The 24249-nt window shown below is 45.3% G+C and overlaps 1 protein-coding gene and 1 long non-coding RNA gene across 3 annotated transcripts in view; one reads left to right on the top strand and one right to left on the bottom strand.

Annotated features, from left to right (window-relative positions):
- The window catches only part of PGS1 (phosphatidylglycerophosphate synthase 1), a 125292-nt gene that overhangs the window by 16997 nt on the left and 84046 nt on the right, over positions 1–24249 (top strand). The window lies entirely within an intron of this gene.
- LOC308470691 overlaps positions 3093–24249 on the bottom strand; it is a 45704-nt gene continuing 24547 nt past the window's right edge. For both annotated transcript variants that reach the window (XR_013982560.1, XR_013982561.1), the window contains 2 exons: positions 3517–3657; positions 3093–3390 (listed from right to left, as the gene is read on the bottom strand). This is a non-coding gene — a long non-coding RNA (uncharacterized lncRNA). The remainder of the gene's footprint in view (positions 3391–3516; positions 3658–24249) is intronic.

Here is a 24249-nt window from a genome sequence, read left to right as displayed (position 1 = left end):
AGGGGCATTATTACAGCATGGTCACATTCCCCTCCCCTTCACTCCTTACGCCCCTGTTCTTGGCTTTTGCTAGATAACAAATGCCTTTAAATGCTTTGTGCTACACAGCGATACCAGAGGTCTTCAACTGGTTTAACTGGAAATAATGTCACTGAAGAAACCTATACAGTGGTGCCTCGGGTTAAGTACTTAATTCGTTCCAGAGGTCCGTTCTTAACCTGAAACTGTTCTTAACCTGAAGCACCACTTTAGCTAATGGGACCTCCTGCTGCTGCCGTGCCGCCGGAGCACGATTTCTGTTCTCATCCTGAAGCAAAGTTCTTAACCTGAGGTACTATTTCTGGGTTAGTGGAGTCTGTAACCTGAAGCGTATGTAACCTGAAGCGTATGTAACCTGAGGTACCACTGTATACTGCTCTATATACTCTCAGCACTCTATATACTCTCAGCAGCTTAGCAACAAACTAAAAAATCAAAGCGGTTTTGAAACGTTCAAAGCGACACTTTGCATGTCATGGTCCGTTTAGTTCTCTGCTTGCTCACAGAGTTGTCATGGAAGGAACTGAACTTCTGCATCTTCTGATCTAGTCAGGACAGGGACTGTGTGTGCATTGAAAGCACATTCCTTCCCTCAGGGAATCCTGGGAACCAGAGCTCAGCCCTCACGGAGCAACAATTCCCGGTGCCCTTAGCAAACTACAGTTCCCAAGGTTCTCTGCAGGAGTGGGGTGGGGAGTCTTGTGCTTTTTATGTTCGCTGTGTACACAGATAACTGTTTTCTGAGGAAGCTCCAGGCTTGAGATGGGCCTGCCCCTTCCACACAGCAGCCATCCCTGCAGGAAAGACGCAAGGAACCCAGATTGTCCCCCGATCTTCTCGTCCCACTTGAACGTCTCACCGGCCTCAGAAGCTTCTCCCATTCTCCCCGGTGCTGTTCGGAGGCCCAGGCTTGGAATGTGAGGGGAACGGCCACACATCTCTACCGAGCCCAGACAAGGATTTCCTTTCTTGTTGGCCAGGCTGTTTGTCTTGTTCTTTTGCCAGCCATTAATGAGCTCTGACAGGCCCAGCCATCGGTTTCCTATAAATCAGCCCGGTGTTAATGGGTAGGGAGCACAGCCTACAAAGCCCCTTGCTGGTAATTGCTTTGAAAATGAAGCAGCTGAGTCAGGAGGCTGAACCCCTGAAAGGAAAAACCCATGGAAAGGGGTTTTCTGTTCTATGGGGGAGTGTGGGTCCTGTGGAGGCAACAGACAAAGAAGGGTGGGGGAGCGAGTGCGATTCTTACCCCCACAAAGCTCCTTGCGCCATTTCTGCTTTATAGCTTTCATTGAGTGCCAGCAGGGCGCATGGTGCGCAGTGATGCTGAATAAAAGGGAGGGCATTTCTCTGGAATGTGGTAGTCGAGAGATCCGCTCTCGCACCTCACACGCGAAGTTGTAATCCTACAGTAAGCCTGGCCTAGACCAAACATTTAGGCTCCGAAAGCCAAACAAAAGCTGCGGAAGAGCAGCTGGCAGCAGCCACGGCTACATTAAATCCACATCATCCCCAAGGCAAGTCACCACGAGTTGATCCCGCGAGGCCAATCCTCGGAGCCAGCATCTGGTAAAGAGGAGGGGGAGCTGTCTTTTCCTGGAAATGGGTCTGCAGGGATCATGCCAAACCTCCTAGATTCCAGTAAGGGCAAATAAGTGAAGTGACTTTTTTTCCTTTCCGAAAGGCGACATGCTTCAAATCCATCTCAGCTACACGTTCACATCAGCCCCATTTTGAGCACGTTCCTCTTCCACCATCCTTTACTTTGCCCCACTCTTTAGCCTAGTCTCTCTGTCAAGAGATAGTTACAGGTAGGTAGCCACGTTGGTCTGCCGATGTCGAAACAAAATAATTTTTCCCCCTTCCAGTAGCACCTTAGAGATCACCTAAGTTAGTTATTGGTATGAGCTTTTGTGTGCATGCACATTTCTTCAGATACACTGAAACAGAAGTCACCCGGTCCTTATATATAGTGAGAGGGTGGGGAGGGGTATAACTCAGAAGGATGGTGGGAATGGGTGATTGGCTCATAGGTGTGGTAAACCTGTTGACTGTTAACGACTGCAATTGGTCTTACAGGAAAAAGCAAGGGGTGAGATGGCTAAAAATAGCTTTATCATGTATAATGAGATAAGAATCCAATGTCTCTATTCAGAGGAGGTCTCTCCATGGTTTTAACTTACTTTTAACTTGCAATTGGTCTTACTTTTACTTTTTAACTTGCTTTTAACTTGCAATTGGTCTTACAGGAAAAAGCAAGTTAAAAGTAAGTTAAAACCATGGAGAGATCTTTTGTCAAGATTGTTTATTTGGTTATTAAAACATTTATATCCCTCTGTATCATTAAAAAATGTATCACAGAGGTTTACAACAATTTAAAAACATGAAACAATAAAATAATAAAAAGTTAAAAGCAAGTTAAAAGCAAAAAGAAATTAAAAACTAACATCAATACACAGTCTTAATTGACTGCATAGGTCTGGCAGAACAGAATAGTTCAGCAGACGATTAAAAGTTGGCACAGAAGGCACTTCCTGCATTGTTGCTCTTCCTCTACCAGTGATGTCCAGTTTGTCTTCTGAGGACTCCATGCTATCAGCTCAAGACGAGGCAGCACACAACATAGTTGGATTCAACATAGAATTAAGATGATTTTCAGCATACTGATTTCTCCTTCAATGGAATGTTTCCTCACTCTCCTCCCACTGTGCCCACAATCTGTTCTGGGTGATGCAAGGTATGTGAGAGATGAGGAAGGGGGAAATCCTGTTCCACTAATGTTAATCCTTGCACTAGTGCAAGAATTTAGTTGAATATAGCCCAAACCTTTTAAAAAACATAAGAAGTACCTGTCAGATCAGGCCAATGGCCCATCTACAGCAACAGTCGATCTTTTAGGTTGTGCTAAAGCACATATTCATTTAACTGCAATTGTGAGGTTACTTTCAGGACTTCTCCGGAATTGTTTAGAAATCTTTGAACCTGTTAACTGGCAAATCTTTAGATCAGCTGTTCCCCCATCCCTTCTTGAAATAATGGTGGCAGGAAGACAGTTGTTTTTTAAGGCCAGTTTTTAATGTTGTAAATCTCTTCATTTCAGCACTATTTTGCTTAACTACAGAAAGCATTTTAGTGCTCATTAAAAGACTGATCTTAAACAGTTGATAAAACGGTAGCTGCCAGAGAGTTAATATGGAAGGTGTGCCCGATGTGGCTATAGACTTGCTCGCTGGATATGTCACTGCACAGGTCTCAACCACACCTCTAGGAAATAATGGAAAAAGCAATGCAAAGGGGACCTGCACCTGCAGAGTTAGTGCCACCGTTCAAAAAAGCTAGATTTTCTGTAGTCTGAAAAGACAAAAGAACCCTGGGGAAAGCGCTGGATAACAACAGCATGCAGATGCTCCATAAAATCAGAATGAACAAAGTATGGCTATTCCAAGTTAAATACCTAGTGTATCTCTGGTGACTCACCACTGATATAGGCCAGGAATGGAGTGCCTGTAGCCCTCCAGATGCTGTTTGCTTCCAGCTCCCATCAGCCCCAGTCAGCATGAAGAATGGTCAGGAATTCAGGCAGCTGCAGGCCAGTAACATCTTGAGAATCACAGGTTCCTGGCAAAGGCAAAACAGTTTTGGTTGGGGCTGGGTGTCTTCTCTACTCATGACTGTCAGCAGACTGTCAGATTGTGTGGTTGGTGGCATTGGGGTGGGGGCTGCTGAGAAATATGTGAGAGAAACAAGAATAACCCAAGTGCAAAGCACACTCACAACACCTTCAGACATTTTCCACTCGGCTAAGAAATGCCCTGGCTTGGCTGCAGCATGGTGACCAGGTGTTATTCAAGAAGTGAAAGGTCTGTTGTCTCGCACCTTTAGGATGCAGTTGCTTCTGTTGCAGAAGCAGAACTCACACCTCACAGAGGAAACCCTCAGGGCGTGGGCTCAGGCTTACCGCAGTAGCAGCATTTAGCAACCATGGAACCCTCTAACCCACAGCTTGGTGTCATATCTGACCTCGTGCGCGCGCAAGGTGCAGACACACAGAGACACACCATGGCTTTTGGAAGAGAGGCAAACATTGTATAGTTATGAGAGGTTACGTCTTCCTTCTAATTTATGTGCAAGCTCACTGCCAGCACTGCCAAGATGGGACAGCCCTTGAAGGAAGAGAGCGGTTCTTACTATTCACTTCCTTTCTGTTTCATGCAGCAACTGTGGTCCTTTCATTACAGCGCCTGTAGAAACTCTAGATCAGTAGTGACCAATCTTTCCAGCCAGCGTGCACTAAATAAAGTCCAGAGTATAAGGTGGTGGCACTCTTAAATCAAATATGTTACCTACATTCTCCCCATGTATATGGTACATTTTCATTTCTGGTCTAGTGAGCTGGGTAGCAGGTAGTTCAGCAACGCAGCCAGGAGAGGAAGGTGGGAGGCCCTCTTGGTCCCATTCAGGCTTGTAAATCTCTCGCTGCCTATGCCATCCCTCATCTGCTGTGATCAGCAGGCTTCCATCTTCATTTCACAATAGCAGGGGTGAAGGATGGCCAAGAGAACCTGTAGATCAGGAGCAGCTAACACTTGACTTTTCAGATGTTATTGGACTATAACCCCCATCATCCCTGACTGCTGGTCCTGCTGGCTGGGGCTGATGGGATTTGGAGTCCAACAACATCCAGAGGGCCACAAGTTAGCTACTTCTCGAGCAGAGGGGGAAAGCAGCTGGTGGTGTAGCATATTCTAAACTGCACTTGCAGTCTCTATATGTGGGTGGGACCTGATCATTTGGAAATAATCACATGCCACATTAATCAATTCTGACATAAGGAAAAACAGCTGGCACACTGTTGCATCTCTGCCAACTGTATTTTAGTAGTTCAGTAATTCCATCTCACTATGTACGCTTGTTGCTTCATGTTTTGTCTGTCCCAAATATGAGCCCAGTGCTGTTCTTCCAATGTGCTTCGTTTGCTGGTACTGTTTTGAAATTCTGAAATAGATTGTGTGGGAGCCAGATATGCTGACATATCAATACCACCATCTTACTTATACAACCTGCTTCCCTGTCCGCTCTGATCAGCTCTTCTCTAACTTAACATAAGGCAAATGCAGCTTTCCCTCCCAGACAAATGTTGGGCATTTTTCCAGTGTCAGGATAACCTGATTGCAGGCTACTTTCCAAATTGTAGGTTCATAATAATGTCCTTGCATTTTTTCTCTGCTCAGGTGAATGCCGATCACTCCACACACACACACGTGTGTGCAATGCCTTGTGGTTGTTTACATGGATTGTAATTCAGAGATGTCTAATCTCTGCAACTCTGTTATCCAAAGAGCAGACAGGCGCCTGTTCGTGTATTTTGCCAGGCAAACTGGCTGTCTCATGAATGTTTAAACTCTATAATAAAGTTGCAGGGATCAGGTTTCCACATGTCAAGGCTCCTGCTTGAAGGAAAGAAGGAGCAGGCCAGTTTAAAATACAAGGCTCTAGGATCCTCCACATGGCTCTCATCCTCCCTTTTACTATGTTGTCCCTGGGCTCAGTGCAAAAAGGAGTACTGCCGCCTGCACTTCCATTGATCGCTTTCAAAATAACATTCAAGAAGGCTCACAATCTTCTTTTATTTGTCAGGAAGGTGGCATTGTGGCCAAGATTGAGGGTATGTGCATCAACGGGCCACTAGGTGGAGACGAGAGTTTAAGTTACTGTTAAGTGGAAAGAACTTTGAGGTCCTTGCCGGTACTGTACGGAACCAAATGAAACAAGATTGGTTGGGGAGGGTTTTTTTAAACATAGAAGATGGAACTAATGATTTTCATTCAGTGGTCTTGAGAGCCAGTGTGATCTGGTGGAGGATGTATTGGGCTTGGACTGGGCTTCATATATGGCTGTCCAGGTGTCAGTGGTGGGCTCTGCTAGGGCACTACGGCCGTGCAATAATGCCGAGTGCTGACACCAGCCCTGCTGTGGGTTTCTGCACATCACAGAAATGCCCAGATCCACATATCCCTTTGTGTCCTGTGTTTGCTGCTTAGTTTGTGGCATACTGGCTGCACAATACAATGCCAAATATATCTCCTCTTTATTCTCTTCCAGGGTCAAGCATATTTCCCCCCTTGTCACTTTCTGATGGGAAATGGAGCATTCTCCTAGATCATGTGAAAAAGCACCTTCCTCACACTTCCCTATTGTGGAGGCACTGGAGCAGAACATTTTACTCAGTCTTCATTATGCAAATGTCACATGATCACTCTTTTTTGGTTTTGGGCTAGTAAAACCTTAGTTCCTCCCAATTTCAACTTCCAGTCTGTGGTCACACGGTGTTAGCATTTGGCAATAGTCTGCCTCACTTCTTTATGACTTTTATGTTGTCAGTTATCTGTACTTGTCCCAAATGGTTCATAGATGTGCATTTGGCTCTCACCACTCTCGAGCATCCTTTCTGAATTTCCCCTGGTCCTGCTGCATAAAATACCAACCTCTCATCTAAAAGTATCTCTTTGCTTTCCTTTGACTCCATCTGATCATTCGTCCCGAGCTTCCTCTCCCAAAGGCACGGGTGCTCTGAGGACCAAGTGAGATGTATCATTTGGGATTTTGTGGTTGAATCTCCCACAGTTTGCAAAGGCAGCTGAGGGTAATGGCACTGCTGAATTGAACTAGGGTTGTGGCATTGGGGAGGGAAAAAATAACTCTTCCCCACCATGTCAATTTCATGATCTGAATTTCTCTCCCCATCCTATTGGCTATTTGCTCTGGGAGGAAAACATGCAGGTGTTCTTTTTCCCCATAGAGCAAAACATGCAAGGTAAATATATATCCCCTTCTTAATTCAGTGCCTATTTTCCTAGCCACTATCACCAAACCCTCTCCTAGTTGTCTGGATTTTAATTTTTCTCCTGATGTCCAAAGTCACTACCATTTTTGCTTCCACTATTAGGTCAGGCCAGGGTTGAAAATGAAATACCCTTATTCAGGGGTGTGGGGGGGTGCTGTTCCTACAATTGAAGAAGTTCTTCTGACTCTAAAAGGGGATGTTGTGGCTTTTCTCTGCAAGGAGGTCTTCCACGACATGCCCACCAGGCAGACAAGGCTGACGTAGCATGACCAACATATTTGTAAAACGAATGCTGGGAATGTACAAGGCTTTTAGGGAAAACCCTGGCTTCCAGTGATTCTCTGAAAGTGCTTTCCAAGTCTAGGCCTGTGGTGGACTTTCCATAAAAGATGCGAGAGCAGCACACAGCCAACACTTGTGTCAGGGTTGAACTCCGAATAATGAGTTCAAAAGAACAAAGTTGTGGCATAGACCCTTCCAACATAAATTGTAGCAAATAATGTTGGCGATATTTAACGTCCCATAGAATCTCCATATATAATACCACTTTCCCAAGTGGCTGAGCCCATGGTTCAGTGCTACTCTCTGCTGAGGACCAAAGAAAGCTGTATGTTCCTTCCTTCTCCTTGCTGTGGCCCCCACCCCTTCATGGATTGGAGAAAAATATTTGCCACATTGATTGAATTTAAAAGGCATGGAACCTACTAGCCCACCCTGTTCTGTTCTGTGTCCTCACAGGGCTCCCTTCTGCCCCCTATACACAGTCAGATGATGGGTCCTGTGTAGTTTCTACCTTGGTTAAATGTTCCTTTTGCAGTTTCTCTACCGGGGAAGACCATCACCTTCTTGCAAGGTGAGTGGCAAAGGCCTACAGGCAAAGGGGATCAGGTGGGGATTTCTAAACGTTGCCTAGTGATGTACATGTGCAAATGGCCCCAAACTGATACGTGGCGTGAAGGCAGAATTCTAGGTCTTACCTGAGGCCTTATCCACACTTCTGCTCTTTCCAGGCATGGCCCATGCTTTAAAGCTCCATGCCCAAGCACACACACCCTTTTTGTCCCAAGCTTTCCCTGTGAAAACCCGCTCTTTCAACTTAAAATGTCAATCCATGGAAAACCTGAATCGAGAGCATAAAAGTTTTCCAGATCATCATCATCATCATCATTTAAATTTGTATACTGCCCTATGCCCGTAGATCTCTGGGTGGTTCACAACGTAATTATCACACATACCCAAACCAAGCAGCAATGTGTAGGAAGTTAATCATTCTTTCTGCACAGATTATTTACATGAGCAAGCCATTCCAGCCATGCCCCTACCTGCTCTGCATCTGATGTCACAACTGATGTCAGGTATGGGGTAGGTGGGTGTGGTTGGGAAAACAGCCTGATGAGCCCAGCAGGGAGCCCTGGTAGGTCAAATTTGGCCCAGGGGTGGGGGGTGGGACTGCAGTTCTCCATCCTGTACCATGGGGCAAGCCTGAGCTTCAGCATCTCCCTATGCTATGAATGTAATGTCGCAGCAGGCCTGTGCAGTTCAATTCAAGCAGATTCTTATACACTTTCTCATATCAGGGAATCTGAAGCGTAGAAGCCTTTCATTATAGAAATTCTTGCTTAGCTGTAACAAAATAGCTCTTTGAAGATCAGTCTAAGAGGACAATGGCAAAGTACAGACTTGGCAGATGCAAAAAAATGCTCTGCTTTTTTCTTAATGTATTTTTATTAAAGATTTTCTTGATTTACAAAGGTATGTGTAATGTCTCTCTCTCGTATTCCCCCCCCCCACGTAACAATTTTTATTTTTTTTACAAATTGGTTTCATTTGTGTGCCTCTGGTGGTGAGAGAGGTTGGGGTTGACCTAAGGTGTGGCTGTTCATTTGTGGTTGGCTGTGGTGGTCTTTGTTTTCATGTGTGAGTGGGGTGGGTGTTTTGGATCAGGTTAGCCATATTGATTTGTATGCTGTTGGTGGATTTTTGTCATTGTCTTGTTGGGCTGTGTGTGTGATAAAGGGGAACCATACCGGGGTGAAGGCGTCTTCTTCTATTTGTCCCCGTGACAGTTTCAGTTTATTGGTTAATTTTTCTAGTAAGGCTGTTTCCCATACTATTTGGAACCATTGATCCATAGATGCTCTGCTTTTGAAGAATACCAAGCCAACTCTGGAACCATTACTTGCCCAGTGGAAAGCTTTGAGAAATGCTACACAGGGAGGGACTGTGCCAAAAATAAAGGGGTTGGGCTCCTTAGGAATGCCAGTTTAGCTGGGCATCTAAATAGCTCACCTTTATTACTGGTATTATTGAACCCACAGCAGAATAGCTAAGTGACTTGTTGGCTACTTTTGAATATAGAGCAGTAGGACTTACAGTATTTTGGCTGGAAGGCTCAAGGCAAGAACGTGGAGTGAGATGTCATAGTTTATTCAGAATCCCCTTGGATCAAACTTCACTTTAACCAAACAATTTGATTTAATAACATAATATACACTGTAGCCAGTTTAAATTATCAAGAAAGCCTAGTCTAACTTCTGAACTTGCCCAGCTACTAAATGGGCAGGTAGCTTCTCTTACATGCTGCAGCAATAAAAAAAAGGTAAAGGTAAAGGACCCCTGGACGGTTAAGTCCAGTCAAAGGGGTTGCAGCGCTCATCTCGTTTTCAGGCCGAGGGAGCCGGTGTTTGTCCACAGACAGCATTTCCAGGTCATGTGACTAGCATGACTAAACTGCTTCTAGTGCAACTGAACACCGTGACAGAAACCAGAGTGCACGGAAACACCGTTTACCTTCCTGCCACAGCGGTACCTATTAATTTACTTGCACTGGCGTGCTTTCAAACTGCTAGATAGGCAGGAGCTGGGACAGAGCAACAGGAGCTCATCCTGTTGAGTGGATTCGAACCGCTAACCTTCTGATTGGCAAGCCCAAGAGGCTCAGTGGTTTAGACCACAGCACCACCCACATCCCTATTGCTGCAGCTGGGTCTTGAACCAGTAGTCACTCTTTCTACCTTCTTGGAAGATGAACAGCATGAAGCTTGTAGGGCTCCACCAGCTAACTTCAGCGGAAGGCCCAGAGCACAGGAGTTGGCTATAGCTAGGCATTTATAAATATTTTCCCTTGGGCTAAAATGCATCAGGATGTTGGCTGGGGTGAAACAAAGGACAATATAGATTGCCCATTCAGGAAGAGGAAGGATGGCAGGAAGGCAAATGGAGGGCCTTGGGCTGCAGCAAAAGGTCAAACTTGACCACTTTAGGCATTTTCTGCCATTTAACCCTGAACTCCCCAACTCTCTGTTAACATCTAGGATAAATGATAATTGGATAGGTTCAGGCTGGCATCTGTTATAGAGAAGGGTCAATTGCATCTGCCTATTAGCTAACTTATAGCGGGTGGCGCTGTGGTCTAAACCAGGATGGCGGTTCAAATCCCCACGACGAGGTGAGCGCCCGTGTAGGAGTGCAAATATCCAGAGTGTGGGGTCAGGTGGGATTACTATGAGGAATTATAAAATATGCATCAAGCCATTGTGTCCACAATGAATGCATTGGGTTGACTGGGTTTGATACATTGACAATAGTTTCTGATCAAATCCCACAACCCTCTGCATCTCTGGCCATTTTCTCTACTGCCCATCTCTCTTGCTTCACAAGTTACGTACACAGCCCAGTTGCTCACCAGGCAGGCTCCTGGGTCATCAAAGACAGTGGGCAGCTTCTTTGATGTAGCTTTTCTGATATGTTAATCTTAGGATGTTAATCTTAGGGCCAGGAAACAAATCTCACATGAAGGTGATACTGATCGCTGTCCTCCTGGCCATCCTTCTTATCATGTATATTGCTTGTTTATCACCTCCTTTGTAGTTCTGTTCTTTGTTTACCCCATGCTTAATTAGTTTTGGTAGTTTAACTTTCTCCCCACGTGGGGTTTGTTGAAATGCTTAGAAGAAATCTGATTGGTTCTTACGAACACTCTGTAAAAAGTTCTTTTGTGAATAAAACGACCTGGGCCGAGGGGTAGAGAGAGAGAGACAGAGATTATTATACGCACCCTTCCCAGAGTCTTGCTGGTTCAAGCCTCTGTGTGTATTCTTATTCATCAGAGTTCAATCCTTCCTTTACTTTGTGAACGCCTCACGCCCGCTGTTCGGTCCCAGCTCCTGCCCACCTAGCAGTTCGAAAGCACATCAAGTGCAAGTAGATAAATAGGTACTGCTCCGGCGGGAAGGTAAACAGCGTTTCTGTGTGCTGCTCTGGTTCACCAGAAGCAGCTTAGTCATGACACGGAAGCTGTCTGCGGACAAACACCGGCTCCCTCGGCCAGTAAAGCAAGATGAGCGCGCAACCCCAGAGTCATCCGTGACTGGACCTAATGGTCAGGGGTACCTTTACTATTAGCTAACTAGAAGGTTGTACTATGGGTTGGCTGGGGGTAACCCATGTTCTAGAAACACTAGTCAAACTGGTTTAAAAAACAACAACCGGTAAGGCAATTGCTTTTTGAACAGTAGGTTTTGAAAAGTATGCTCAGTGTGGGTATTCGTGATCAAGCTGGACAAAATTATTATTGTGATGTCATAGTTTGGAAGAAACCTCCATGCGCTGAACTTGGGCTTGGCTTTGTTTCCATCTTCAGCAGAGAATAAGAGCAGGGGAATTTATCACAAAGGAGGAAGCATTTGCAAAACAAGAACTGAAAATGATACCCATGGGTTTTTCTCAACCAAAACTTAATGTATTGATAGATGCAGCCTTACAGGTGTGCATCTCATGAGAAAGGCCATCTGGGTTTAGGAATTCATGGTCTCAGAGCAATGTAGGTTTAGATGCTCCTCCTGCTATTCCTGCACCTCAGTTCTCAGACATACATGCATACACTTACTTTGTCACTCACATTTGATCTTCAGACACAGGCAAAGGTTTACTCCTTCTTCTTGCTCATCTTTTCTTTATTGGTTTAGCCCCATAATTGTCTAGAAGATCATGGGCTCTTGCAAATGATCTGTTTATTGAGCATTCATCCTGATTTGTAAGAAAGCTTATGTGAAAATTAGACAATGTCTGGTCTTTATTGAGCATTCATTCAGATTTGTTTGCAGGGAGGTTATATGAAAATGAGCTTTCATCCTAAATATACAGTGGTACCTCTGGTTACGAACTTAATTCATTCGGGAGGTCTGTTCTGAACCTGAAACTGTTCTTAACCTGAGGTACCACTTTAGCTAATGGGGCTGTAATAAATGTAGGGGTTGCTCGTGCGCAAGTTTGTGCCACTCCTGGCTAGGTTGCCTTGTTAAACCTTTTCTGTCTGGACAGCCCCTGCACTTCGTGGCTGTTCAGTCGCTAGCAGAATCCGTCAGTGGGCGTTTCTTAAACCTTTTCCAGCATAAAAGTTGTTTGACTCCAAGTCTCCTCCTACTCTCCCTGCACGGAAGCCTTCTGCGCAGGGAGGGCGTGGGTAGCGGAGGACCCGTGCTCTCCTCGCTGATCTCCGGCGAGGAGTCCTGGAGCCCCCTCGCCGATTCCCCCATCTGCCCCCCTTTATCCCTGGTGTTACGCTGATTTCTTTCCCCAGATGGTGAGCCGCCTCTCCCCCTGCTGGGCCCTTCTCCAGCATCGCTCGAGAGCCTAGCCTCCGCCTCTGGCTCCGATGTCAGTTCCCTGACAGGGGCCTCCTGCTGCCACTGCGCCGCCGGCGCGTGATTTCTGTTCTCATCCTGAGGTAAAATTCTTAACCTGAGGTACTACTTCCGGGTTAGCGGAGTCTGTAACCCAAAGTGTTTGTAACCCGAGGTGTTTGTAACCAGAGGTTCCACTGTATTCTTATTTGTTTGCACAGTTGTTATATCTGTCTTCCCATTAATCATTTGTTCCTCCCACACTTTTCAATGCATTCCCCATCACTTTTGTGGTTAATAAAGGTCCATTTAAAAAAGGGGGGGGAATTGTCACGGCAGAGCAATTTAATCCACTTTATTTGCACAAATCTACATTTCTGGAATGTACTTCTATCTGTCCTGCAAGAAAAAAACCTGACAGTCTGTAGGTGACTTCTTTTTTCTTCCCGTCTTCAGTTATTTTCCCTGTGTTTTGCTTCTGGCTCTTTTCCTACTGTGCTCTAGATCGTTCTCCACTCACTTTCCCCAACCACTGTGGCATCAATGTAGTCACAAACAAGACACACACACACACACCAGGGTTTCCATCTAGGCATGGACTGATGCAGCTTTTCAAAGGGCTTCCCTCCTTCAGAATTGTCCCACTGTGAGTTTGGTGAACCAGTCATAGTTTCCTTTGGAAACAGCACTCCGATTCCTGCTGTGATGGTTCCAGGAGGCTGAGTCAGGGCAGCCAAAGCAAGCAGATGAGTCTCCTTATTTACAGTATGTAACTTTCCTGAGATCCCACAGAGCAAAAGGATGCCACTGCCATGAAATTCATGGTCCCATCGGTGCATGCAGCTTAAATAAATAAATGATTTCTAAGGGTGTCAGCTTGAAATCTAGATGTTCATTATATATGAGTGAGGGAAGAGGCTGAACAATTAACTATAAAATGATGGTGACAGCTTGGCATCATAAATGGCAAAGTGAAAGAGTTGATGAACAGAGTACTGTATCTTAACCTGAATCAGGGTGAAAGAACCTATCAAGGAAAGAAGGGAAAAGAGAGGGACTTTTTTCCTGACAGAAAAGCTGTATGATATGCACAAATTCAACTGGCGCAGCTTTAGCCTGAATGGAAAGGAACTTCTGCCTGCCAGCTGGTTATTAAGCACAGAGCTTCTATCAAGAAAAAGGTGGCGATCACCTGGGATAGGTGCAGGGGTTACAGATAAGGGTACAAGCTTTTTGCAGCAGGTAGCAAGTAGCAGAAGTAAACAGCGTGGGAAATATGTACAGTTGTAGAGAGAAATGGGGACACGTTGTACTTTACTGTCAGGTCTTTGGTGAGTGGCTTAATTAATGCTCCTTGCCTCACAATTAGAACATAGAGTTTCCCTAACGGCTGTTTCTGAGCAACCCCAGAGTCTCTCAACCAGGTTCTTTCCTCAAACAGGATTTGCCATCCAGGCCACTAAACAGGAAAGGGCCTGTGCTTATATACAGTACAATAGCTTATTATTAAGAAACCAGTTTCTAGCTGGCAGCTGAAGTTAGTGAGGAACATGGCGCTTGTGATCTGATATATAGATATTAGTGGGTGAACTTTTTTATTTGTTTTCATTTTATTTTGATCGCTTGCAAATTACATCAGGACTTCCTTAAGGGGAAGCAAAGCTACATCTGCTTCAATAAGTGGAAGAGCAGGACCAATAGTTCTTTTCTGATCAGTTGGCAACAATGATCATCGGAGAGGAAAATAATGTTTTATGAGCTCATGGGCTCTCTCTGTTATAGCTCTGTTCAAACATAAGCAGGGTAAGCGAAGGTGCTAAAGGATCATGCCCACCGAAGTTGACAATAAAAACAGGTTCCAAGGCAAAGTCCTGATAAGTTTGTGTCAATGTCATCAACCTCTTTAAGGTTGCCATGTGTCCTCTTTTTCCACGACATGTCCTCTTTTTCAGGGGTAAAAATTCTGTTTTTAAATTTGCCAAAATGTCTTTGTGGATGAGACATAGACATAACTGGTGGCTGAAGATTTGCTTTCCTCTTCTCTTCTTCTGCCACTCTCAGCAATATATCACTGCTTCTATAGCCTACATATAGTAGGGCTATTTAAAATGAGAGTTGTTATAGCATCCTCTTTTTTGCTCTTCAAAATATGGCAACCCTACTTACCCCCAACTAGTGAGGTCTGAGGGCAAATTCATACCATACATTTACAGCATATCCAACACACATTATAGCACATGGCTTCCCACAAAGAATTCTGGGGAACTGTAGTTATTCCCTTAACAAGCTATAATTCTCAGGATTCTTTGTGGGAAGCCCATGTGCTTTAAACGTGCCTTGGATGTGCATTTGTATAGATCTGCCCTAAGTTTGTGTAACTGGAACGTTTCCTCACATTCAGCTCTTCTTTCATCTATAAGGCTTAAATAATTTCAATGAGATCTCTCTGTAGTGTAAATGCAAAACATACATTGAACAGATGGCACATTCAGTTTTTAAATCACTTCCTTCCACTGTCTATCCAACGTTATATATATATATATATATATATATATATATATAGCGGTCCATAGACCCACAAAACAGTTTCAAAACAAGATACAGTTAAGACAACCAAACAACAGGCAAAAGAGACCAAGGTAGTCATTTTGTTACGTCTAGATAGAGCATGATGGTCTTTTTTTCTTGCGACCTCCGAAAGAAACTTTGCCATAGTCAGTGTAATATCATTTGACCTATCCTCCAACGTTAAAGCATTAACACATGGCAGAAAATTGCATGGGGGTGGCCAGTGGCACTTTTTATATCACTGATGACAGCTTCCTGGATTTAACTTAGCCTGGGCATAATGAATACTGGAGAAAAACATAGGTGAAAGGGATGGACTCCCTGCTTTGCCACAGTGAAACATCTTCCTTGCCAACCGTCTACCAAGAGAGATGTTAAACTTTGGGTTGCCTGTTTTGCAGTGCCCAGGCATACTGCTCTGAGAGGATAAGAGGCACCGAGCACTTCCACGCAACCTGTCTGTTGACCATTCAGCCTTATTTGTTTGCCGGGCGTTTAGACTTAGGCGGCAGTTGGCTATTTTAATGAGTATTCGTTCTGATTTGTTTTTGGGGAGGTCAGATGACATTGCTGATCACATCTAGGCCATACATGTAAAGCACTCTTTAACAATCGCAGAGGATCCTGGGAAGTGTCATTGGTTAAGGGTGCTGGGAACAATAGTAGGTCTGTGAGGTCAGCATCCTTAACAAGTGACACTTCCCAGGATTCTCCATAAAGTGGAATAAAAGGTAAAGGTAAAGGGACCCCTGACCACTAGGTCCAGTTGTGGCCGACTCTGGGGTTGCGGCGCTCATCTCGCTTTATTGGCTGAGGGAGCCGGCGTACAACTTCCGGGTCATGTGGCCAGCATGACTAAGCCGCTTCTTGCGAACCAGAGCAGAGCACGGAAATGCCGTTTACCTTCCCATCAGAGTAGTACCTATTTATCTACTTGCACTTTGACGTGCTTCCGAACTGCTAGGTTGGCAGGAGCAGGGACCGAGCAACGGGAGCTCACCCCGTCGCGGGGATTCGAACTGCCGACCTTCTGATCGGCAAGTCCTAGGCTCTGTGGTTTAACCCACAGCACCACCCGTGTCCCTTTAAAGCAGAATAAGAGTGCTTTAAATGTATCCTGATTGGATTATAGGCATCTGTTTGCCGGGCAGTTCAATGATGTGTCAAGTCAAGTGTCACACCACACACCTCGGTGCATTTTCGCCTCACTTTCCTTATGACAAAACATCTGATCTTTTGGGGAAGCAGGTTTGCCGTACTAATCCTCCCTCATCAGCTATAATTGTGCAACCTGAATTTGCTGGTACGTGATTCAATTCCACTGGAAAGTAGTGATTGTCTGGTCATGCCCTCCCTTCAGACATGCTGATAACCAGTTTTTGATAAAGGTGTCACATGAAGGAGGGATGGCGGAAATACAGGTATTTCCCATATCAGTCCTAAAATTATGTTTATTTATATGTGTGCAGATTGGGCAGGGAGAGGTCCCCGGAGGTGTGTTTATAAGTTAAGTCCTACACCAAGCAGTTGCTTTGGTAGCAGTCTTAAGCTAACTGCGCAGCTTGCAACCGGGGGGGCGGGGCGGGTGGTAGCCATCAGAGGGTCACTTGAGGCAGTGGCACTTGTGTTTGAGGCTTCTAGCCCTGCCTACCCAATGGTAGGAAGGCAGCGCAGTGCACAGCACTGGTAGCAGCAGCCTGCACGACTCTTCCCAGGATTCTCTATAAAGGTAGTGGCCGTGGGCTTGCGACAATCATCAGGCGCAAGCGGAACCAGGGAAGCAGTTTCAGCCTAGCAGCAATGAGTTCCTAAAGTCACTTCCCCAGACTTTATATGTGTTTGTGCAGAATTCAGAATAGCGGGGGGTAGGTGTGTCTTGCGACTCTCTTTGGGCTCATCCATACTTCATTTTGTGCTGCGCTTTCTAGGCACAGGTCTGGGATTTCTAGTTCTGTGTCCGAACGCGGGGTTTTATTGTCCCATTGCTTCCTCTGGGAAAACCTGCGGAAAACCCGATTCAGTGGGTAAACAGTGGGTTTTCCTGGGGGAAGTGGTGGGACAAAAGAGGGGGGAAACACTCAGACATGGACCCAGAAATCCCAGACCGGTGCCTAAAAATCTTGGCACAGAAGGAACTGTGAGTGAGTTTTTTGTTTTTCTTTCTGATCTGCCTTTGTGATCTGCTTTGGGTTTTTTGGTTGTGTGCACTTATGTATTAAGCCACACACTTGCTGGCTTGTTTGGGCAGGATATTCCTCATCTTCAGGAAATTATGCATCTGTAAAAATTTCCTCAAAGAATTCTGGGCACTGTGGTTTGTTAAGGGCTGCTGGGAACTACAACTCTGAGAAGGGTAAACTACAGAGCCCAGAATCCTTTGAGGGGAATAATGTGCTTTAAAAGTATAGTGTATACACACAGACTTAATCTCAACTTCAGTGCTCCCTGCATGAAAATTATCATTTTATTATTTTTTAAGTTATTGAATTTATATACCACCCTATACCCAGAGGTCTCAGGGCAGTTCACAGAAAAGATAAACATAAAAACCACAATATACGTAATAAAAATAAAAAGAACAACCCAATAACACCCCCCCAAGTAAACCAATGCTTTCTATAATGCCTTAGACATTCTTAATTCCATAATACTATGTTGCCCGTATATGTAAGTTCGCTGTGTACATTATAGCCACTATGGCCAATGGTCAAGGATGATGGGAGGTAGTCCAGCAATTTCTGAAGAGCCATAAGTTCTCTGCCCCTCCAAAGCTGGCGTTCCTTGCTTGAGTTACACACACTTTTAGTTCTCGCTTTGGGCTTGTGATTTGATTTGATCTAGATTGTGTTAAGTTGATCTGTGTGTGAACAGTCTTGCTCAGTGGCCAGTGACATGTTTAATTGTATTAGAGAAGAACAGAGCCTGTTCTGTGGGCTTTTGCCTCCTCACCTCCTTGGACCCTGGACCTGCCCCTTGCCAAGAGTTGGCAATCACATTCCAGCCATTTCGAAATTCTTTTAACTCTTCTCTTACAGCAGGATTCCTGCAATGCAGTGATTCACACACGCCCTCACCCGAAGCTGGAAGCGATGACTTTACCACCTCCAGGAAAAGCGCACAAGATGGGAGAATAGGGCTGTGGCCATTCATTATCCTTTCAGGCATGCAGGAACCAGATGGCAGAAGGTAGCTAATGGCTACATCTTGGAGCCCTGCCAGGGGTGTGGTTCCTGGAGCTGGAAGAAAATTCACCCCTAGGGAGAAGGGAACTTGACCTCTTCTTATAAACACCACTGTGCTCCTAAGGAGCCTGGGTCTGCTTGGACACATTGGCTTTAACAAAGAAAGCTAGTTTTGCATGCTTTCTGAAGGGGGCATAGGGATAGGAAGAGAAAGGCAGCTGTTTGGGGGAGAGACAGGGTTTGCCGTTGCACCAAATCATCCAAGTCAGTGATGCAGAATGTTAAAGTACATGCACAAGGCAACCTCCCATAGTGATGAAATATAATGACTATCATCCTGAGAGGTGAGCGGTTTCACTCTGACTAATAAAGAGGGCCACTTACAAGCCTTATCCCTGTGCCAGGGCCAAAGGCTGCGTACATTTCATACGTTGAAAGCACATGGCTTCCCGCAAAGAATCCTAAGAACCAGTTTGTTAAGGATGCCATAAGTTGTAGCTCTGTGAAAGGTAAACCAGTTCCCAGGATTCTTTGCAGGAAGCCACATGCTTTCCATGTGCCTTAAATGCATGGTATGTACACAGCTAAAGAGAGGATAAACCTTTTACATGCACGATAAATAATCTTGACCCCCTGTAAGAATGAAGCCCCCGGGGTAAATTCAAACTGCTGCAGATAGGGATGTGGGCAAAGCTAACAAATACTGTGACAGCAGCAAGCTGCCTGATCTTGTGACACGGAACGTTTCTGAAAGTGAATATTCTGCTCTAATATTAGGTGGGCAAATATTAGCATGTGGTACACAAGGTGTGGTAGCTGGTGTGTGTCTTTAGAATACAGAATACAAGTGCAAAGTGGAGAAATCAGCTTTTTGTGCTGCAGCGATCCAGAAGAAGCTGGAACTTTGAGACAAGGAGGCCACCTTTTTTTTTTTTTTTTGCAAAGGCTACAGTAACATGAGAGTGACAAGTAGAAACGGAGAGCTTCTCTTTCCAAATGAAAGTTCCTTGAAGGCCGTGTGTGTGTGTGTGTGTGTGTGTGTGTGTGTGTGTGTGCATTTGTGGGAAGCAAAGTGAGCTAGTCCAGGTCTAAGGCATAACTGTTTGTATATCGCCTCTAAGACCCAAGGCCATATGTGCAAGGCCTGTTCCAGGAAACGACTGAGGGAAGCCAGGCTTCCGAGTTCCCGACAACAGCTTCAATAACAGCAAATCAATGGGGGCCTGATCCCAACCAGAACAAGACCTCCCTGTTCCCTGGTCATTGCTTTCCTGATATTTTCGCTATGCTGGAAAAGAGGACTTAATATACAAAGGACTTTTCCAGAAACGGCGTGTTTGCTTTTTGCATTATGCAAAGTTGTTTTGTTACTCTTTTGTTCTGGGAGGGGAGGTTTCCTAGATGCCTTTCTTCAGGGTACTGCCTGTGTTGCAAGGGTATCACATTTTTTTCCAGCACTCAAGTGACCCTTGAGCCGTCAGAAAGTGCTTTGCACTGTGCTTTTTGCAAGTGAACACATTATATTATTTTCTCCGACAAAGAGCTATTGATTCTTGACATTTGTTAGGAATGATATTACCAACGTTGTTGTATTAAATGAATAATATTGTACCTTTTATTGCTCTCTACTATATTTGAAACAATTTTAACTAACTCAGCACTCAAGCCTCATTATTTTGTTGTGGGGAAATGAAGTCCCCTTCCCAGGCAATGAGGCCATTTTGACTGCCAGGAAGTGGCATTGTTAGCAGTTATAGGTACCTATTGTATAGTACTTATGAAACCATCACTAACATTGAGTAGTACAAGTCCTGTGCCCCTGCCTTAACAGCAACAGATAAACTGTGGGAATGTCACTCATATCAACCTCCCTACATTTTCTGAGCTCCGCAGACGGGGTCTTGAATCTCTGGATGCGTCTAGGCAACCTGTTCGTTGGGCATTCACCTGATTGGTTTGTAGACCAATTTGTGAGGAGGTTTGCATTTCCCTCTCATTCTCCTTACTGCAAAAAGTCCTACTTTGTGGGGAAAGCAGGTTTGTTGTGTGTGATTGAATCCCACCTGAAAATAGCAACAGTCTGGAAATGCCCTCTGTTTGAGGGCATATTAGCTACTGAGTTTTCACAGCAGCGGTGCCACCGTCTCTTTGGAATGGCTTTCCACCAGACCAGCTCTCTCTCTGCTTTCTGAAAATGAGTTAAAACATTTTTATTTCATTAGGCACTGGTGGGTGAATTTTTTTGCTGTTTAAATTGTGCTGGTAGTTATTTTCTCTGCTTCTATTTCTTGTTTGTAGTTTCAAGTGGCCTGCAATTGCTATTTAGTTGTGCAGTTCTTTTATTGAAATTTATGTATGATTTGCTTTAAAAACAGCACCCCACTATTAGTATATACCCTCCTCCTCCTCCTCCTCCTCCTTCTTTTTAAAAATAGCTTTTTAAAGATTTCCCCCTTAGCATTAGAGCACATACTTGACTTTTACTTTCTTTACCTGTCAGAGCATAGCTTTATCCTTTTGTGTTATGTGAAGAGAGAACACCCCAGTTTGGATACTGAGTGGTCAGTGCCACCATAAACATAGTAATAATCAGTGCTTTTTTCTGGGGGACGCAGCGGTACACATACCCCTAAACATTTTGTGAATTTAATGGCCTCATTGAGGGGCAGTATTTCAATAGGAGTGGGAAAATGAGAGTACCCCTAAACATTTTTTAAGAAAAAAAGTACTAGTAATAATACAGGTGAGTCTTTTAAAAGAGGCCTAGTGGAACATGTGTACTTTGTATCCACGGGGCCTCTTTTAAAGGACTCACGCTGTATTAACTTTTTGTTCACATAGGGCTTGTCCACACTTCTGCTTGTCCCGTGCCTGGAAAATATGGGTTTGCCCCATCTCTTTCCCAGGGAAAACTCACTCTTTGCTGCCCAATCACAGCAAACGTCAATCCGCTGAAAAGCCCATTGAGGTTTGCTCCGATTCAGTGGTAAAGAGTGGGTTTTCCCTAGGGGAAAGCAGTGGGACAAGTGGAAGTGTGGAGAAGCCCTTACATGGTGAGGTGAGGGGGGAAACCCTGAGCTCCTCCAGGCTTCCTTTTCTACCACATCTCTAGGCACAGGTCCACACTTTAAAGCTCTGTGTCAAAATGCGCTTTCCCCCTCCCCGGCTTTTTCTCCATGAAAACCCCCCACTTTACCGCTGAATTGGAGCAAATTGCAGTTTGTGGAAAACCCGAATGGCCGGCTTTAAAGTGTGGGCCTGTGCCTACAAAGCATGGGGGGAAAAGTTAAGTGTGGGTGAGCTCTCTGAGGGGCTCTTAATTTTGTTCCAAATGCCCACTGCTCATGGGCACAACACACTCCAGGGTCATCGGCTGATGAGGAGTCGGATGTTGGTGTCAAACTGCAACACACCTGAGCAGAGGGAGGTCAGAAACCTCCTGTGGTGCAGAAGGGCAAACGTTGGCTCAACTTCCATCAGCCTCCGTATTGGGATTTGTAGCCCAACCCGCCAGGCATAATGGGAGTTGTATTCCAGCAACATCTGTAAGGTACCAGACTGGGGAAGACTGCTCCCTCTGCACCAGAATTCGCTGCAGACTCATTGCTGAGGGAGGCCACAGCAATAAGAAGGGGGAGCTTTTGCTAATCCTAGTGAAACAGGAGGGAAAAGCTTGGCTTGGGCCTTGTTTGCTGAGCAGTGCCTGCCACGTTGCGCCTGGCACTTGCCACAGGCTCCAGTGCAGTGGTGCTACAACCGTGCCCCTGGCAGCCGCCTGCTGTCTTTTTCTTCCTCTGTTCAACGTAATTTGCTGGCCTGTGCTTGTGACTCACCTTCCCCCTTCTTACCCCACCAGTCTCCTCTGGAGAGGTTTACACAAACCTTGTTTGAAGAACAAATTAGTCACGATTCTCAGCAGGGCTACCCGGGATTGATTCAACAACAAATCCATGGGCATAAAAGGCGTTGTGTGTGTTTTTGTTTGTGTGTGTGTGTGTGTGTGTGTGTGTGTGAAAGAGAGAGAGAGGGAATGCCACATATCTGCTTGCTTTCTCCTTCTGGTTCTATCTAAACTGTACACACACACACACACACACACACACACACACACACTTAATCATGTTTCTCTTGCCAGAACTCAGAAAAGCTGGGATGTTTAATTTTTAGGAAAAGTGATGCTTACAACCCACCTGGTTTGCAAACCTTAGGGTAGGGGTGGGGATGCACTCTGCACCTTCTCAGAGGCACTTCCATTTATTTTTACCTTATGCTTTCCAGAGCTGACACTAAAAATGGATGCCAGGGCTGAGTCTGGGTGAGCCCCAAATGAAGCTCTTGGGAGAGGACCCTTGCTCGTTGGCAAGGTTTGTATGCAGAAGGTGCAGGGTTTAATCTCCAGTGCTTCCAAGTAGGAGATGTTTTCTGTCTTAAACCTTGGAACACTGCCATCAGTGTAGACAATACTAAGCCGGGTGGACCAAAGGTATAAAAGCAGTTTCCTAGGTTCTTTACTAAACTCTGGTTGACCCTTCTAGGTAAAAGAAAAAGAAAAAAGAAAAAAGACTGAGATGAAAGTCCCACAGCATTTCAAGGATGCTGTGTTGGGAGCCAGAGGAGAAGTAGTGAAGTGTCTTCTGCCAGGGCTCACATAGACACCAACGTAGGATGGCTGTGTCCACAGTGATTCCCATTTCAGAAGAGAGATGTGGTGGTTGGCCAAGTGTACAGAACACAGTAAAAAAAATAAGTAAATATTCAGCAAAGGAGCCCCATAGCAAAATTCTAGTTGAACTAAACCACCTGATAAAAAGAAAAGGTCAAGGTTGTGGGAGCATTCCATAGCTTCCCAGTTCATTTGCCCCAGGCAGCTGGATCTGGTGTGGTTTGGATCATCCTTGTATCTTCCACAAGGCAGCCTTTGCCAACTTGGTGCCCTCCAAATGTTTAGGACTATAGCTGTGCTGGCTGGGGCTGATGGGAGTTGTAGTCTAAAACATCTGGAGGGCACCAGGTTGAGAAAGGCTGACATAAGACAGAAGCCATTGAAACTGGCATGCTATTTAACAGGAAGCTGAGTGAAGCCATGACCCTGGCCCCTGGCTGTGTCCTTCTTGCTGGCTCAGAAAATCCCCCACTGTTTCCCCTGAATTAAGTAAGTGATGTGAGGGCAAACTCAAACTTCAGAGCAGCAATATGGGTGATACCAAAAATAGGCATTGGAAGCCCAGGAGGTAAATCCACATCCACAATCTTTACATCTCGTCTTCCCACCAGTAAAATTGGTATAATAGTGACCTGCAATATGCCCGAGGCAGTTTGCATAGAAGCAATAAAACAATGAAGTGCTTACTGGAACTGCGAAGGGGAAAACCGAAGGGGCCTTTCTGTCAGCTCTGGTACCTTTGGATAAAAGTAAACAAAGGGGGGCCCCTAGAAGAAAAATGGAATGTAGTTCCCTCAGTCCAAGGTAGTAATTTGAGAACTGCATGATATGAATCACTGTAGTATACTGGATTTATGGGTGTGTACATGGATGATGGATATGCACGTGCAGATTATAAAATGGGTGTGTTATGGTTGTGTACAGACTGACGGGAAGCTGGCCCCACATAAGAGTTGTGTAAGCTCCTGCAGCCTCCACTCCACCTCCCTGTTACTGGCTCCACGCTGCCCTATAGGCAGATGGGAGGGAAGGAGTCACAACGGCGTCTTGCTCAACCTGAATGGAATCAGAGCAAACTTGTTCTGGACGTGTGCCAAGCTGGAGAAACCAAGAGCCGGGAAGAAGTGGGGGAAGGGATGCTACAGCATTGCCTAGGAAGCCAGAGCTGGGTGATGAAGCCTGATGTGACAGAGGTGGCTGCTTTGGCCCAGGGGCTGTTGCTTCCCATCTGCTAGGAGGCCATTCCAACTGGGGGCCTGGAGATCTGGAGACTTTGCATTCTGCGGTGTCGCCCTTGCCCACTGCTTTTTTAAGCCCCTTTATCTAACG

Source organism: Podarcis pityusensis, assembly GCF_964106645.2.
Source record: "Podarcis pityusensis genome assembly, chromosome: 2".
Classification (NCBI taxonomy): domain Eukaryota; kingdom Metazoa; phylum Chordata; class Lepidosauria; order Squamata; family Lacertidae; genus Podarcis; species Podarcis pityusensis.
The sequence above is the reverse complement of the archived record's forward strand: the minus strand, read 5'-3'. Positions and strand labels throughout refer to the sequence as shown.